The 14,314-nt window shown below is 49.5% G+C and overlaps 1 protein-coding gene across 10 annotated transcripts in view; it reads left to right on the top strand.

Moving 5' to 3' along the window:
• Positions 1-14,314, top strand: part of DLG2 (discs large MAGUK scaffold protein 2) — a 1,750,933-nt gene that overhangs the window by 1,444,538 nt on the left and 292,081 nt on the right. The window lies entirely within an intron of this gene.

The raw sequence follows: 14,314 nt of genomic DNA, 5'->3' as shown, positions 1-14,314 counted from the left end.
TACTGTATATATGGGACTGTGTATGGACTCATACTGCATGTATGGGACTGAGTATGCACTCATACAATATATGGGACTGTGTATGGACTCATACTGCATATATGGGACTGTGTATGGACTCATACTGCATATATGGGACTGTGTATGGACTCATACTGCCTTTATGGGACTGTGTATAGACTCATACTGTATATATGGGACTGTGTATGGACTCATACTGTATATATGGGACTGTGTATGAACTCATACTGCATATATGGGACTGTGTATGAACTCATACTGCATATATGGGACTGTGTATGGACTCATACTGCATATATGGGACTGTGTATGGACTCATACTGTATATATGGGACTGTGTATGGACTCATACTGTATATATGGGACTGTGTATGGACTCATACTGTATATATGGGACTGTGTATAGACTCATACAGTATATATGGGACTGTGTATAGACTCATACTGTATATATGGGACTGTGTATGGACTCATACTGCATATATGGGACTGTGTATGGACTTATACTGTATATATGGGACTGTGTATGGACTCATACTGTATATATGGGATTGTGTATGGACTCATACTGTATATATGGGACTGTGTATAGACTCATACAGTATATATGGGACTGTGTATAGACTCATACTGTATATATGGGACTGTGTATGGACTCATACTGCATATATGGGACTGTGTATGGACTCATACTGTATATATGGGACTGTGTATGGACTCACACTGCATATATGGGACTGTGTATGGACGCACACTGCATATATGGGACTGTGTATGGACTCATACTGTATATATGGGACTGTGTATGGACTCATACTGCATATATGGGACTGTGTATGGCCTCACACTGCATATATGGGACTGTGTATAGACTCATACTGTATATATGGGACTGTGTATGGACTCATACTGTATATATGGGACTGTGTATGGACTCATACTGTATATATGGGACTGCGTATGGACTCACACTGCATATATGGGACTGTGTATAGACTCATACTGTATATATGGGACTGTGTATGGACTCATACTGCATATATGGGACTGTGTATGGACTCATACTGTATATATGGGACTGTGTATGGACTCATACTGCATATATGGGACTGTGTATGGACTCACACTGCATATATGGGACTGTGTATAGACTCATACTGTATATATGGGACTGTGTATAGACTCATACAAGATATAGGACTGTGTATGGACTCATACTGCATATATGGGACTGTGTATTGACTCATACTGTATATATGGGACTGTGTATGGACTCACACTGTATATATGGGACTGTGTATGGACTCATACTGTATATATGGGACTGTGTATGGACTCATACTGTATATATGGGACTGTGTATGGACTCATACTGCATATATGGGACTGTGTATGGACTCACACTGCATATATGGGACTGTGTATAGACTCATACAATATATAGGACTGTGTATGGACTCATACTGTATATATGGGACTGTGTATAGACTCATATAATATATAGGACTGTGTATGGACTCATACTGCATATATGGGACTGTGTATGGACTCATACTGTATATATGGGACTGTGTATGGACTCATACTGCATATATGGGACTGTGTATGTACTCATACTGCATATTTGGGACTGTGTATGGACTCATACTGCATATATGGGACTGTGTATGGACTCATACTGCATATATGGGACTGTGTATGGACTCATACTGTATATATGGGACTGTGTATGGACTCATACTGCATATATGGGACTGTGTATGGACTCATACTGTATATATGCGACTGTGTATGGACTCATACTGCATATATGGGACTGTTCATGGACTCATACTGCATATATGGGACTGTGTATGGACTCATACTGCATATATGGGACTGTGTATGGACTCATACTGTATATATGGGACTGTGTATGGACTCATACTGCATACAAGGGACTGTGTATGGACTCATACTGCATATATGGGACTGTGTATGGACTCATACTGCATACAAGAGACTGTGTATGGACTCATACTGCATATATGGGACTGTGTATGGACTCATACTGTATATATGGGACTGTGTATGGACTCATACTGTATATATGGGACTGTGTATGGACTCACCTCTCCTCACCTGCGCCCGTCCATCCTCAGCGTCTGGCTTGAGGAGCTCTTCCGGGCGCTAAGGTACTTCAGGCGTCCTCCCTAGGAGGAGGGCGCCTGGTGATTGTGTGGATCTCCCGCACCGTTCTGGCCGCACTCCTATTTCCTTGTGCTACTTCTTGGTGCTCGTCGCAGCCTCTATTCTGTGTTGTGTCCGTCCTTCTTCCTAGCCTCGTTTCCCCTGGTCCGTTCTGTCCTCCCTGTCTGTCCCTGCCTGCTGGTATTCTTTCCCCGTTCTGTTCCCTGTCCCCCTGCTCTCCTTGTCTACTCCAGTCCGGACACTCTTGCTTAACTTCCCCTAAGGTTTCCTCGTCTGTCTGTTTTCCCGCTGTTCCTCGCCCCGTCGCCCCACGGGCTTTTCTGCTGGGTTCCTCCCTCCTCTGATACTCCCACCTAGGTACTCTTGTCTTAGTCCGTAGTTCCTTGTCCTACCTTGAGCCTGGCTTCTCCCCGAGCCGTCCATCTTGGTACCGGCTGTCGCGGTTCTGACCCCTGTGGTCTTGCCCCTAACGATCCCTGTATAGGGGTTGGTCATCACCTGGCGTGCTCGGCCCAGGGGCTCCGGATCCGCGACCCAGAGGGTCCACTCTCGGACGTAGTTTGCTCCTGAGCTTCACAGTATCACTAGGCCATGGACCCCTCCGGTGCCTCGGCCGCTACGCAGAAGGAACTGCTTTTTTTTACGTGAGAACCAGACCCGGATAATGTCCTTTATGAAATCGATGGACACCCGGCTCTCTGCCCTACAGACCTCTGACCCAGGGCATGCTCCCCTCTTAGCCAGTCTCCAGCAGGAGCTCGCGCAGCAGCGCGATGCTCAGTCCCACATGCTGGGGTACATGGCGTCCGCTTGCTCTGCAGTCCTCTGCGGCTGCTTCAGCCCTTCCTCGGGACGCAGTTTCATCTCCGCCTCCCCGCCTGGGAAAGCCTCCCAGGTATAGCGGGGATCCTAAGCTATGTCTGGGTTTTCTAAATCAGTGCAGATTGCACTTTGAGCTGGTGCCGCAGCAGTATCCCACTGACCGCGCCAAGGTGGCGTTCATAGTGTCCCATCTTGAGGGCGAGGCTCTGGCTTGGGTAAATCCTTTGTGGGAGAGGGATGACCCGGTAGTCTCCAGTATCCAGAATTTTCTTAAAGTATTCCGCAAGGTGTTTGATGAGCCTGGTCGCTTGGCGTCTGTAACAACCCTGCTGGCATCACTGTATGGCTTCCCATCCCCCGCACACCAACTTACTTTCTGCTTCAAGCCATGCTGTGAATTCTGTCTGTTGCCAGCTCTGTGCCTCTGCTCTCCATGTTTCCTGACTGTGTGTATAGGGGGGCGGCGCCTGAACTCTGGTTCTTATGCAGTCAGGGTGCACCTGGCTAATGGGTCCCTGACCAATTACCTAGAGCCCTTTACTATTTAACCCTGCCACATCCACTGAAACATTGCCTGTGCAATGTCTAAACTCAGTTAACTCCTTGCTGCTGAGCCAGCCAGGCCCTGTCCTATGTCTTGCCTTCTCTGAAGGCTCTTACTGCGTATTCCTGTGTCTTGGTACCTTGCCTAGCATTTCTCTGTCCGCCTGCCAGGAGGCAGAATATCCTGGCCCTTGAGTCTTGTTCCCAGTGCCTTGTCTGTTCTCTGTCCGCCTGCCAGGAGGCAGAATATCCTGGTCCTTGTGTCTTTGTCCCTGGGTCTCTGTCTGAACTCAGTCTTACCTCTGTCTGTCAGTCTCCTTGTCTGCGGTTCCTTCTCTGCCGTGTCTTTCCTTGTGTCCTCCCTATCTGTGCGTCTGCTCCCTAGCCGCTCTGTCTGCACGGCTCCCTTGCCGCTCTGTCTGCACGGCTCCCTAGCCGCTCTGTCTGCACAGCTCCCTGGCCGCTCTGCCTGCTCGGCTCCTTAGCCGCTCTGCCTGCTCGGCTCCTTAACCGCTCTGCCTGCTCGGCTCCTTAGCCGCTCTGCCTGCTCGGCTCCTTAGCCGCTCTGCCTGCTCGGCTCCTTAGCCGCTCTGCCTGCTCGGCTCCTTAGCCGCTCAGCCTGCCCGGCTCCCTTGCCGCCCAGCCTACGCCGCACTCCTGCGGCTCAGCCTACTCCACACTCCTGTCTATATCCATACCTGCACCTCCTGTGTGAACAGGTCCAAATCCTGTTCCAGCATACACCACTCCCTCCTGCCTGCACCTGCTGTGTGAACAGGTCCCTACCTGCTCCTTCTCGTGCCACGCCGGCCTGTCCTGTGTATCCAAGCCGTGCCCGCCTGTCCTGTGTATCCAAGCCGTGCCCGCCTATCCTGTGTCTCCAAGCCGTACCGCCTGTCCTGTGTCTCCAAGCCGTGCCCGCCTGTCCTGTGTCTCCAAGCCGTGCCCGCCTGTCCTGTGTCTCCAAGCCGTTCCCGCCTGTCCTGTGTCTCCAAGCCGTGCCCGCCTGTCCTGTGTCTCCAAGCCGTGCCTGCCTGTCCTGTGTCTCCTAGCCACGCCTGCTTGCCCAGTGTCTCAGCCGTGACTGTCGTGTCTACCTGCCTGCCTGTCTATAGCTTCTGTCAAAGTGACTTGTCCCCGAGTGGGACCAGCAGCCACAGCCAGACACCACCCTGGAGTGGCACCCGACAGCTATCTGCCGCACAAGCCTGACCTCACCATCAGAGGCTCCAGTGAAGACCGAGGTAGCTGTTGTAGTCACGCCCCTTCCAGGGTAGTCTGGTTTGTGGCACAGTGGGGCCACAAACCCCCGGCTCGCGCCATTCAGCCAAGGCGCGAGCGTGACAGCGTCCACTACTGAGGCTCTTTTCAATCTCCACCAGGGCTCCCTTACTGTAGGACAATACGCCATCCGCTTTCGGACCCTGTCTTTGGAGTTGGGCTGGAATAACGAGGCTCTTGTGGGTGCCTTTTGGAGGGGTCTCTCAAGTAAGATCAAGGACGAGCTGGCCGGGTGAGACACTCCCACAAACCTGGAAGATCTCATTTCCCTGGCCACCCTTATAGATCTGCGGTTTTTGGAACGCGCTCAAGAGTCGGCTAGGGAGAAAAGACCCTTCAGGCTGTATCAGGCTCCTATTCCGCGTTCCTCTGCATCCCCTATTAGCACCGCTCCCGAGCCCATGCAGATAGATCGTATCAGGCTGTCAGAGCAGCGACGGAGGGAGAGGATTACTAATGGTCTCTGTCTGTACTGCGGTAGAGCCAACCACTTCGTGCGTACCTGTCCTGAGAAACTGGGAAACGCCTCCACCTAGGTCAGGTAAGAGAGGACCTCCTAGGTGATCATAATTCCTCTCTGCCCCTTACCCTTTCAGCTTTGATTATTGCAGGTCGGGGGCGTAGATCTGTGGAGGCGTATGTGGACTCGGGCGCAGCCGGTAATTTCATTCGTCAAGAAGAGGTTGATGAACTGCAGATCCCGGTGGTCACCCTAAGAGACCCGCGTGCGATTACCTCCGTCGACGGCAAACCTCTACCCGAGCTCGTCACCACTGTCACCGCCGAAGTAGTTCTTCAAATTGGGGCACTCCACCGCGAGAAAATAGCCTTTTACGTCCTGCCTCGATTGTCCCATGCTGTTCTCCTAGGATTGCCCTGGCTTAGACGGCACGAGCCAGTTGTCGACTGGCATTCAGGAGAGATTTTGCATTGGGATTACTCCTGTCAAGAACGCTGTCTGCAGGCTCTGGTTCGCCCCAGCTCCCTGTCTAGGCCAGTCGATCTTCCGGGTCTTCCCGCACCCTACCACGCATACGTAGATGTTTTCAGCAAGAAGGAAGCGGATTCCTTGCCGCCGCACCGGTCCTACGACTTCCCTATCGACCTAATCCCCGGAGCCTCCCCTCCCAGAGGGAGAACATATCCTCTGTCCCCAGCAGAGACCACGGCTATGACAGAATACATACAGGAAAACCTGACCAAGGGGTTCATCCGTAAATCCTCATCCCCTGCAGGTGCAGGTTTTTTCTTTGTCCGGAAGAAAGACGGTTCACTACGACCATGTATTGACTACCGGGGTCTGAACAACATCACCGTCAAGAATCGGTATCCGCTCCCGCTGATTCCAGAACTCTTTGACCGGTTGAGAGGGGCTCGGATCTTCACGAAGTTGGATCTGCGGGGAGCCTACAATCTGATCCGGATCCGCGCCGGGGATGAGTGGAAGACGGCCTTCAATACCCGTGATGGGCATTATGAGTATCTAGTCATGCCGTTCGGTCTCTGCAATGCTCCGGCAGTGTTTCAAGAATTTGTTAACGAGGTGTTCAGAGATCTACTCTATTCCTGCGTGGTGGTGTACTTAGATGATATTCTCATCTTCTCGCCTGATCTGTCCTCCCATCGGAGAAGCGTAGGCATGGTCCTACATCGCCTTTGAGAGAATCATCTCTACGCCAAAATTGAAAAGTGTCTCTTTGAGCAAACGTCGTTACCCTTCTTGGGTTATATCATCACTGATTCCGGTCTGAAGATGGATCCAGAGAAACTCTCTGCAGTACTCAAGTGGCCTCATTTGTGCCTCATTTTTCTGCAGTAACCAAGCCCATCACGGCCCTGACCCATAAAGGGACTGGGGCAAACAGCTGGTCTCCCGAAGCTGAGGACACCTTCCTAGCTCTGAAACGCTCTTTTGCAAAAGCCCCAATCTTACATCGCCCAGCAGCCAGTAGGCTCTTTGTCCTAGAGGTGGATGCCTCCTCCACCGGAGCCGGGGCTGTTCTTTCCCAGCAGGCTCCATCTGGACGTCTGGTTCCCTGCGGGTATTTTTCTAAGTCCTTTTCACCTGCGGAGTGCAATTACTCCATTGGAGACCGAGAATTGCTAGCCATTAAGATGGCCCTGGAGGAGTGGCGATACCTGCTTGAAGGGGCAGTACATCCCTTTACTATCTTCACGGACCATAAGAATTTGGCCTATCTGCAGTCCGCTCAAAGACTCAATTCCAGACAGGCCAGATGGGCTCTGTATTTTTCTCATTTTGATTTTAAGCTCCACTTCCGGTCTGGCAATAAGAACATCAAAGCGGATGCACTTTCCAGGTCTTTGCAGTCACCGGAGGGAGATGAGGACCCCTCATATATTATCGAGCCTGCTAAAGTTATCACCATGGCTCTGGTGAGTTTCTCTTCGCCGCCGCCAGGCAAAACCTTCGTTCCCCAGAACAAGCGTTCGGAGGTGCTACACTGGGGGCATTCCTCCAAGGTCGCAGGGCATGTTGGGACTAAGAAGACTCTTTTACTTCTATCTCGTTACTACTGGTGGCCCTCCCTTCGCCAAGACGTGATGGACTATGTAGCCTCTTGCACGACCTTTGCTCAGAACAAGGTTGCTAGGACCTTGCCTTCCGGTCTACTTCATCCGTTACCTGTTCCAGAAGCTCCTTGGCAGCAAATCGCCATGGATTTCGTGACTGATTTGCCCCGCTCAGCTGGATGTACTACCATCTTAGTCGTGGCAGATCGCTTCTCTAAGATGGCTCATTTCATTCCTTTGCCCGGACTGCCGTCCACCCAGAGGTTGGCCGAGATCTTCATCCACCAGATCTTCAGGCTGCATGGCCTTCCTCAGCGGATCGTGTCTGACCGGGGGGTCCAGTTTACCTCTCGATTCTGGAGGGCTCTCTGTCGGCTTACGGGCACGTCTCTTGACTTCTCCTCGGCGTATCATCCTCAGACCAACGGGCAAGTGGAGCGGATTAATCAAGTTTTGACAGCCTTCTTACGTCACTTTTCCAACGCCCATCAGGACAATTGGGTCTCTCTTCTACCTTGGGCAGAATTCGCACATAATAATCATTCCAGCGAATCTACCACCAAGTCGCCGTTCCTTGTGGTAACAGGACAAAATCCTGGTATTCCGCTGCCCTATTCCACTTCGTCAGGAGTTCCTGCAGCAGATACTCGTGCCAAGGAGTTTTCGCAAATCTGGAGGGAGACCAGGGAGGCGCTCGAGAAGGCCAGTAACCGAATTAAGAAACATGCGGACAAGAGACGGAAGGATCTTCCCCCATATCATCCTGGTGACAAAGTCTGGCTTTCGACTAAGCATATCCGCCTGAAGGTTCCGTCTTACAAGTTAAGTCCCCGATACATCGGACATTTTGAAGTGCTTAGACGCATTAATGAGGTGGCTTATAAACTGAGGTTGCCTGCTTCGCTCCGGGTCCCTAACGCCTTCCATGTCTCGCTCCTGAAACCTGTGGTTCTCAATCCGTTCCAACCAGCTTCCATTTCCTCTCCTTCGCCAAGGGGTTCGGATGACGTTTTTGAAGTAAAGGACATTTTGGCCATGAAAAAAGTCAAGGGAAAAGCTTTTTTTCTTATCGATTGGAGGGGTTTTGGTCCCGAGGAGAGGTCCCGGGAGCCTCGAGAGAATGTCAATGCTCCTCTTATTCTGAAAAAATTTCTGGCCAATCTCAGAAGGGGAGGGTGTAAGGAGGGGGGCACTGTGACATCGGCGGTCGTGCCCGCCGATGCCCCATCAGCGGCGGCAGCCGCCGCAGCCTCTCCTCACCTGCGCGCCACCGTCCGTGCGCGCGCCTGTCCTGCCTTCCCTCCTGCTGCATGCACCGGCCTTAGGTTGCAGGCGCGCGCCCGTCCGTCCTCGGCGTCTGGCCGTGGGCAGCACTGAGGGGCCGGGCTTGAGTAGCTCTTCCGGGCGCTAAGGTACTTCAGGCGTCCTCCCTAGGAGGAGGGCGCCTGGTGATTGTGTGGATCTCCCGCACCGTTCTGGCCGCACTCCTATTTCCTTGTGCTACTTCTTGGTGCTCGTCGCAGCCTCTATTCTGTGTTGTGTCCGTCCTTCTTCCTAGCCTCGTTTCCCCTGGTCCGTTCTGTCCTCCCTGTCTGTCCCTGCCTGCTGGTATTCTTTCCCCGGTCTCTTCCCTGTCCTCCTGCTCTCCCTGTCTACTCCAGTCCGGACACTCTTGCTTAACTTCCCCTAAGGTTTCCTTGTCTGTCCGTTTCCCCGCTGTTCCTCGCCCGGTCGCCCCACGGGCTTTTCTGCTGGGTTCCTCCCTCCTCTGATACTCCCACCTAGGTACTCTTGTCTTAGTCCGTAGTATCTTGTCCTGCCTCGAGCCTGGCTTCTCCCTGAGCCGTCCCTCTTGGTACCGGCTGTCGCAGTTCTGACCCCTGTGGTCTTGCCCCTAACGATCCCTGTATAGGGGTTGGTCATCACCTGGCGTGCTCGGCCCAGGGGCTCCGGATCTGCGACCCAGATGGTCCACTCTCGGAAGTAGTTTGCTCCTGAGCGTCACAATACTGCATATATGGAACTGTGTATGGACTCATACTGCATATATGGGACTGTGTATGGACTCATACTGTATATTTGGGCTATGTGAGAACTCATACTGCATATATGGGACTGTGTATCGACTCATACTGCATATATGGGACTGTGTATGGACTCATACTGCATATATGGGACTGTGTATGGACTGATACTGTATATATGGGACTGTGTATGGACTCATACTGTATATTTGGGCTATGTGAGAACTCATACTATATATATGGGACTGTGTATGGACTCATACTGCATATATGGGACTGTGTATGGACTCATACTGCATATATGGGACTGTGTATGGACTCATACTGTATATATGGGACTGTGTATGGACTCATACTGCATATATGGGACTGTGTATGGACTCATACTGCATATATGGGACTGTGTATGGACTCATACTACATATATGGGACTGTGTATGGACTCATACTGCATATATGGGACTGTGTATGACTCATACTGTATATATGGGACTGTGTATGGACTCATACTGCATATATGGGACTGTGTATGGACTCATAGTGCATATATGGGACTGTGTATTGACACATACTGTATATATGGGACTGTGTATAGACTCACACTGTATATATGGGACTGTGTATGGACTCATACTGTATATATGGGACTGTGTATGGACTCATACTGCATATATGGGACTGTGTATGGACTCATACTGCATATATGGGACTGTGTATGGACTCATACTATATATATGGGGCTACGTGGGGGCTCATACTGTATATATGGGACTGTGTATGGACTCATACTGCATATATGGGACTGTGTATGGACTCATACTATATATAGGGGGCTACGTGGGGGCTCATACTGTATATAGTGGGATGTTAGCATACTTAATTCTGCTCAATAATGTGCTACAATTAATAAAAAAATAATATATTAATATTAAGCAGAATTCATTTCAGCCTGTTGGTTCGGCCTTCATAATAGTCACGGGCTCTCATGTGGCCCATTGGGAATATTAGTCTCCGTTTCGTAAAGTGCTGTGTTATGTATGTGTAGATGTTGGCCAGGGCAGTAGTCGTGGCTGAGTTTATCGGGCTTTGCAGGCCCTGACCTCCCTTTATATAGAAATCACGTTTCACTTTCAGCTTACTTGTCTCTCCGTTCTCTGCACAGTCAGGGTTCTTCCTTTGCTCTCTAAGGTCACCTTTGGCCATTTGTGGAATAACAGAGACATAGTCCAGTTGAAACTCAAAATGCAAAACTTTACTCTCATAACATCGCAGCACATCCAGCTTCAATACAGCATCTTCAGCAGGTATCACATTACATGTCACTTCAGCTTTCCCTTCACTCCCGTTCCTTGTCACACAGCTCGAGGTCAGGTCGTACCGTCTTGTACATTTTCTCAGCGTCCACCCTGTCCAGACTTACTGCCACCAGGTGTTCCCTCAGCTGTTTCACCCCGGATCTGAGGGCATCAGCCCAGGCTAAGACCTGCCACATGGTGAGTGACTCGACCGTCTGTCCTGCCGTGTCCACTTCTGCAGCTTCACACTTGTAACTCGATCTTCTGTTACTCTTGCAGCGGTGTCTGTGCGGTTTCCCACACACTGGATGCCTGGGCACTTCCTTGGAATTAACGTTACGGCGTCTTACAGTTACCCGGGCTAGTAGCCCACCCAAGCTCTATGGGTGCCCTTTCCCTTCTGACTCTAAACAGGAAGCTCCCTTCCCCTAACCACAGTGACCCCTCCTACAGTTAACTATTTACACTATTGCTAAGCCTCAATCCTATGTTATACTCTCTATCTCCATCTAGTGGTCTAATACTAATATTACACTTTCCCTGTATATCACATATATAGTAACATTATTTACACATTTTAGAGCAGCATACAATACACATCTTAACGACATTACGAAGCAACGTTATATATATAAATATACATTATATAAACTCTACACTGGGACATGCTTAGGGGCTCAGGACGGCTACTGTGACCCCCTTACATATAGCGCTGTACATTACCCTTAATAATGGGAGATCAGAAAAGCTCCTGTAGTGCGATGCAGAGGGGGCACATACTTTTCTCCATACAGTACAGACACATATACAGTCTGTTATCCTATATGTATGGATGTAACAAAAGGTCACATGTAAAGTTTTCTGACGTTCCGGATAATATTGAAAATTGACTGTAAATGGCAGAATCTATGACGTCTCTTCCGTGACATTTACCGCGGTACATCTGTGGTTTTATTTTTGAAAAATACAATGTGCAGCGGAGACGTCGTAACCTGTCAGCGAGATTAGCACAACTTAGAATAATGAGAGGCGGCAGCTTATCTCCGACGATCGCAGCGATGTCAGCGTTCGCTTCAACACTTTAAGGGGAGTGACAAGCTGTTAACTGAAGAAGAAAAAGAAAGAAAAAAAACATTTTACGGAAATCGTTGTGTTCTTTGTCCATTTCTACAAGTTCATTTAAAATCATAAAGCAATGACATTATCCAAGTGTGATGGAAATTTAATGAAACCCATCGAAACCACACAGATATAAGTATATCTACCCAGATAATGCCCGCTACCTGTGCTGCTAATCAGATGTCGCCATGTTATAATTACACAGCGCCACCTATGAGACAAGATGGATAAAAAAGGGATCATGTTTTATCGAAGTGCTGGCAATGTCTGGTAAACCAAAGAAACAGAAAATCCTTTTGGTTTTCCCTAGAATAAGGCCATGAAGTTCTTAAGAAGACAACATAAAGTGGCCCAGTTCAAGAGGTGTAGATAAAAGCAGTGGCGTAACTAAAGTCCGATGGGAACCAATGCTAAATTTGGACCTTTTAGCATTCTAAATCCTATAAAGACAACTATCGTCCTCCAAATGTAATAATGTACCCATCCTTTACTAATGTCACCCACCCTGGGCCCTTTCCTGATATAATTTCCTCCATCCTAGGCCCCTACCGGAATAAAGTCCCCTATCCTGGCTCTCTTTCCAGTAATAATGTCACCAATCCTTGGCACTTTGCAGTAATAATGTTCAGCATCCTGTGTCCTTTCCAGTAAGAATGTTCTCAATTCTGGGCTGCTTCCTGTAAAAATTTCCAACATTCTGCCCCTTCTAGTAATAATGTCCCACATCATGGTGTAATATACCCATTCTGGCCCCTTCGAGTAGTAATGTACCCCATCCTGGTGCAATGTTCCCATTCTGGCCCCTTCCAGTAATAATGTCCCCCATACTATTGTAATGTCCCCATTCTTACCCCTTCCAGTAATAATGTTCCTTATCCTTGTGTAATGTCCCCATCCTGGCCCCTTCAAATAATAATGTCCCCCATCCTGGTGTAATGTCCCCATCCTGGCCCCTTCCAATAATAATGTCCCCCATCCTGGTATAATGTCCCCATCCTGGCCCTTCCAGTAATAATGTTCTCCATCCTTGTGTAATGTCCCCATCCTGACCCCTTCCCGTAATAATGTCCCCCATACTGGTGTAATGTCCCCATCCTGGCCCCTTCCAATAATAATCTCCCCCAACCTGGTATAATGTTTCCACCCTGGCCCCTTCCAGTAATAATGTTCCCCATCCTTGTGTAATGTCCCCATCCTGACCCCTTCCCATAATAATGTCCCCCATACTGGTGTAATGTCCCCATCCTGGCCCCTTCCAATAATAATCTCCCCCATCCTGGCATAATGTTTCCATCCTGGCCCCTTCCAGTAATAATGTTCTCCATCCTTGTGTAATGTCCCCATCCTGACCCCTTCCCGTAATAATGTCCCCCTTACTGGTGTAATGTCCCCATCCTGGCCCCTTCCAATAATAATCTCCCCATCCTGGTATGTTTCCATCCTGGCCCCTTCCAGTAATAATGTCCCCCATCCTGGTGTAATGTCCCAATATTGACACTTTTCAGTCATAATGCCTCTCATACTGGACACCTTCCTGATATAATGTCCCCATTCCCCATCCAGTAATAATGTCCTCCCCTCCTGCGCCCATCCTGTAATAATGTTGCAAGTTTTGCAGCTGTTCTCTAACACATTAAACAAAACAACCCTTTCTTCTCTCCTTCCCCATTCCCACGACATGCGTTGCCCTCAAAATAATTGAGGACCACACCCAGTTGGCTAAATACACCAGATTTATACACAGGGACGAGGAAGCCAACTCATGAACGGAGGGGCGCAGAAGCAAAAGAAAAATAACACTGGATTCAAAAGAACAGTGGCATTTACACCAGGTAAAGAAATTACATATTTTTGGCAAGTGACCGATCCCCTTTAAAGAGGATACAATTGTATCCTGCCTTCAGATCACGCTGCTAGAACAAACCCCTCTCCTGTCCTGATCGTTTGTTACAATGCATCAGCGCAGTTAAAATGTATCACCCCTAAATCCAAACTGGTGGATTTTCTAAATCCAGATGTAACTGTGGCAAACCCCCAGTTGAGATAATTATGGGGATGGTATGAAGTGGGGAAAGGCTGTTTCCATTCACTGGAAGAAAACAGAGATTTTGAAAATGGCATTAACTTGAAATAAAGGGTATTAGAAAGTTGCAAAACTTTAAAGAGGTGAATAGGTAATGGACATATTTGTGGGAGGTGGAGGTGGAGGTAGAGGTAGAGGTGGAGGTGGAGGTGGAGGTGGAGGTAGACGTGGAGGTGCAGGTAGAGGTGGAGGTGGAGGTAGAGGTGCAGGTAGAGGTGGAGGTAGAGGTGGAGGTAGACGTGAAGGTGCAGGTGGAGGTGGAGGTAGAGGTGCAGGTAGAGGTGGAGGTGCAGGTAGAGGTGGAGGTGCAGGTAAAGGTGGAGGTGCAGGTAGAGGTGGAGGTGGAGGTAGAGGTGCAGGTAGAGGTGGAGTTGGAGCTGCAGGTAGAGGTGGAGGTGCAG

This window comes from Dendrobates tinctorius, unplaced genomic scaffold (genome assembly GCF_039654945.1).
Source record: "Dendrobates tinctorius isolate UK_male_01 unplaced genomic scaffold, ASM3965494v1 ptg000023l, whole genome shotgun sequence".
Lineage (NCBI taxonomy): Eukaryota > Metazoa > Chordata > Amphibia > Anura > Dendrobatidae > Dendrobates > Dendrobates tinctorius.
This window is presented reverse-complemented; position numbering and strand designations above follow the sequence as displayed.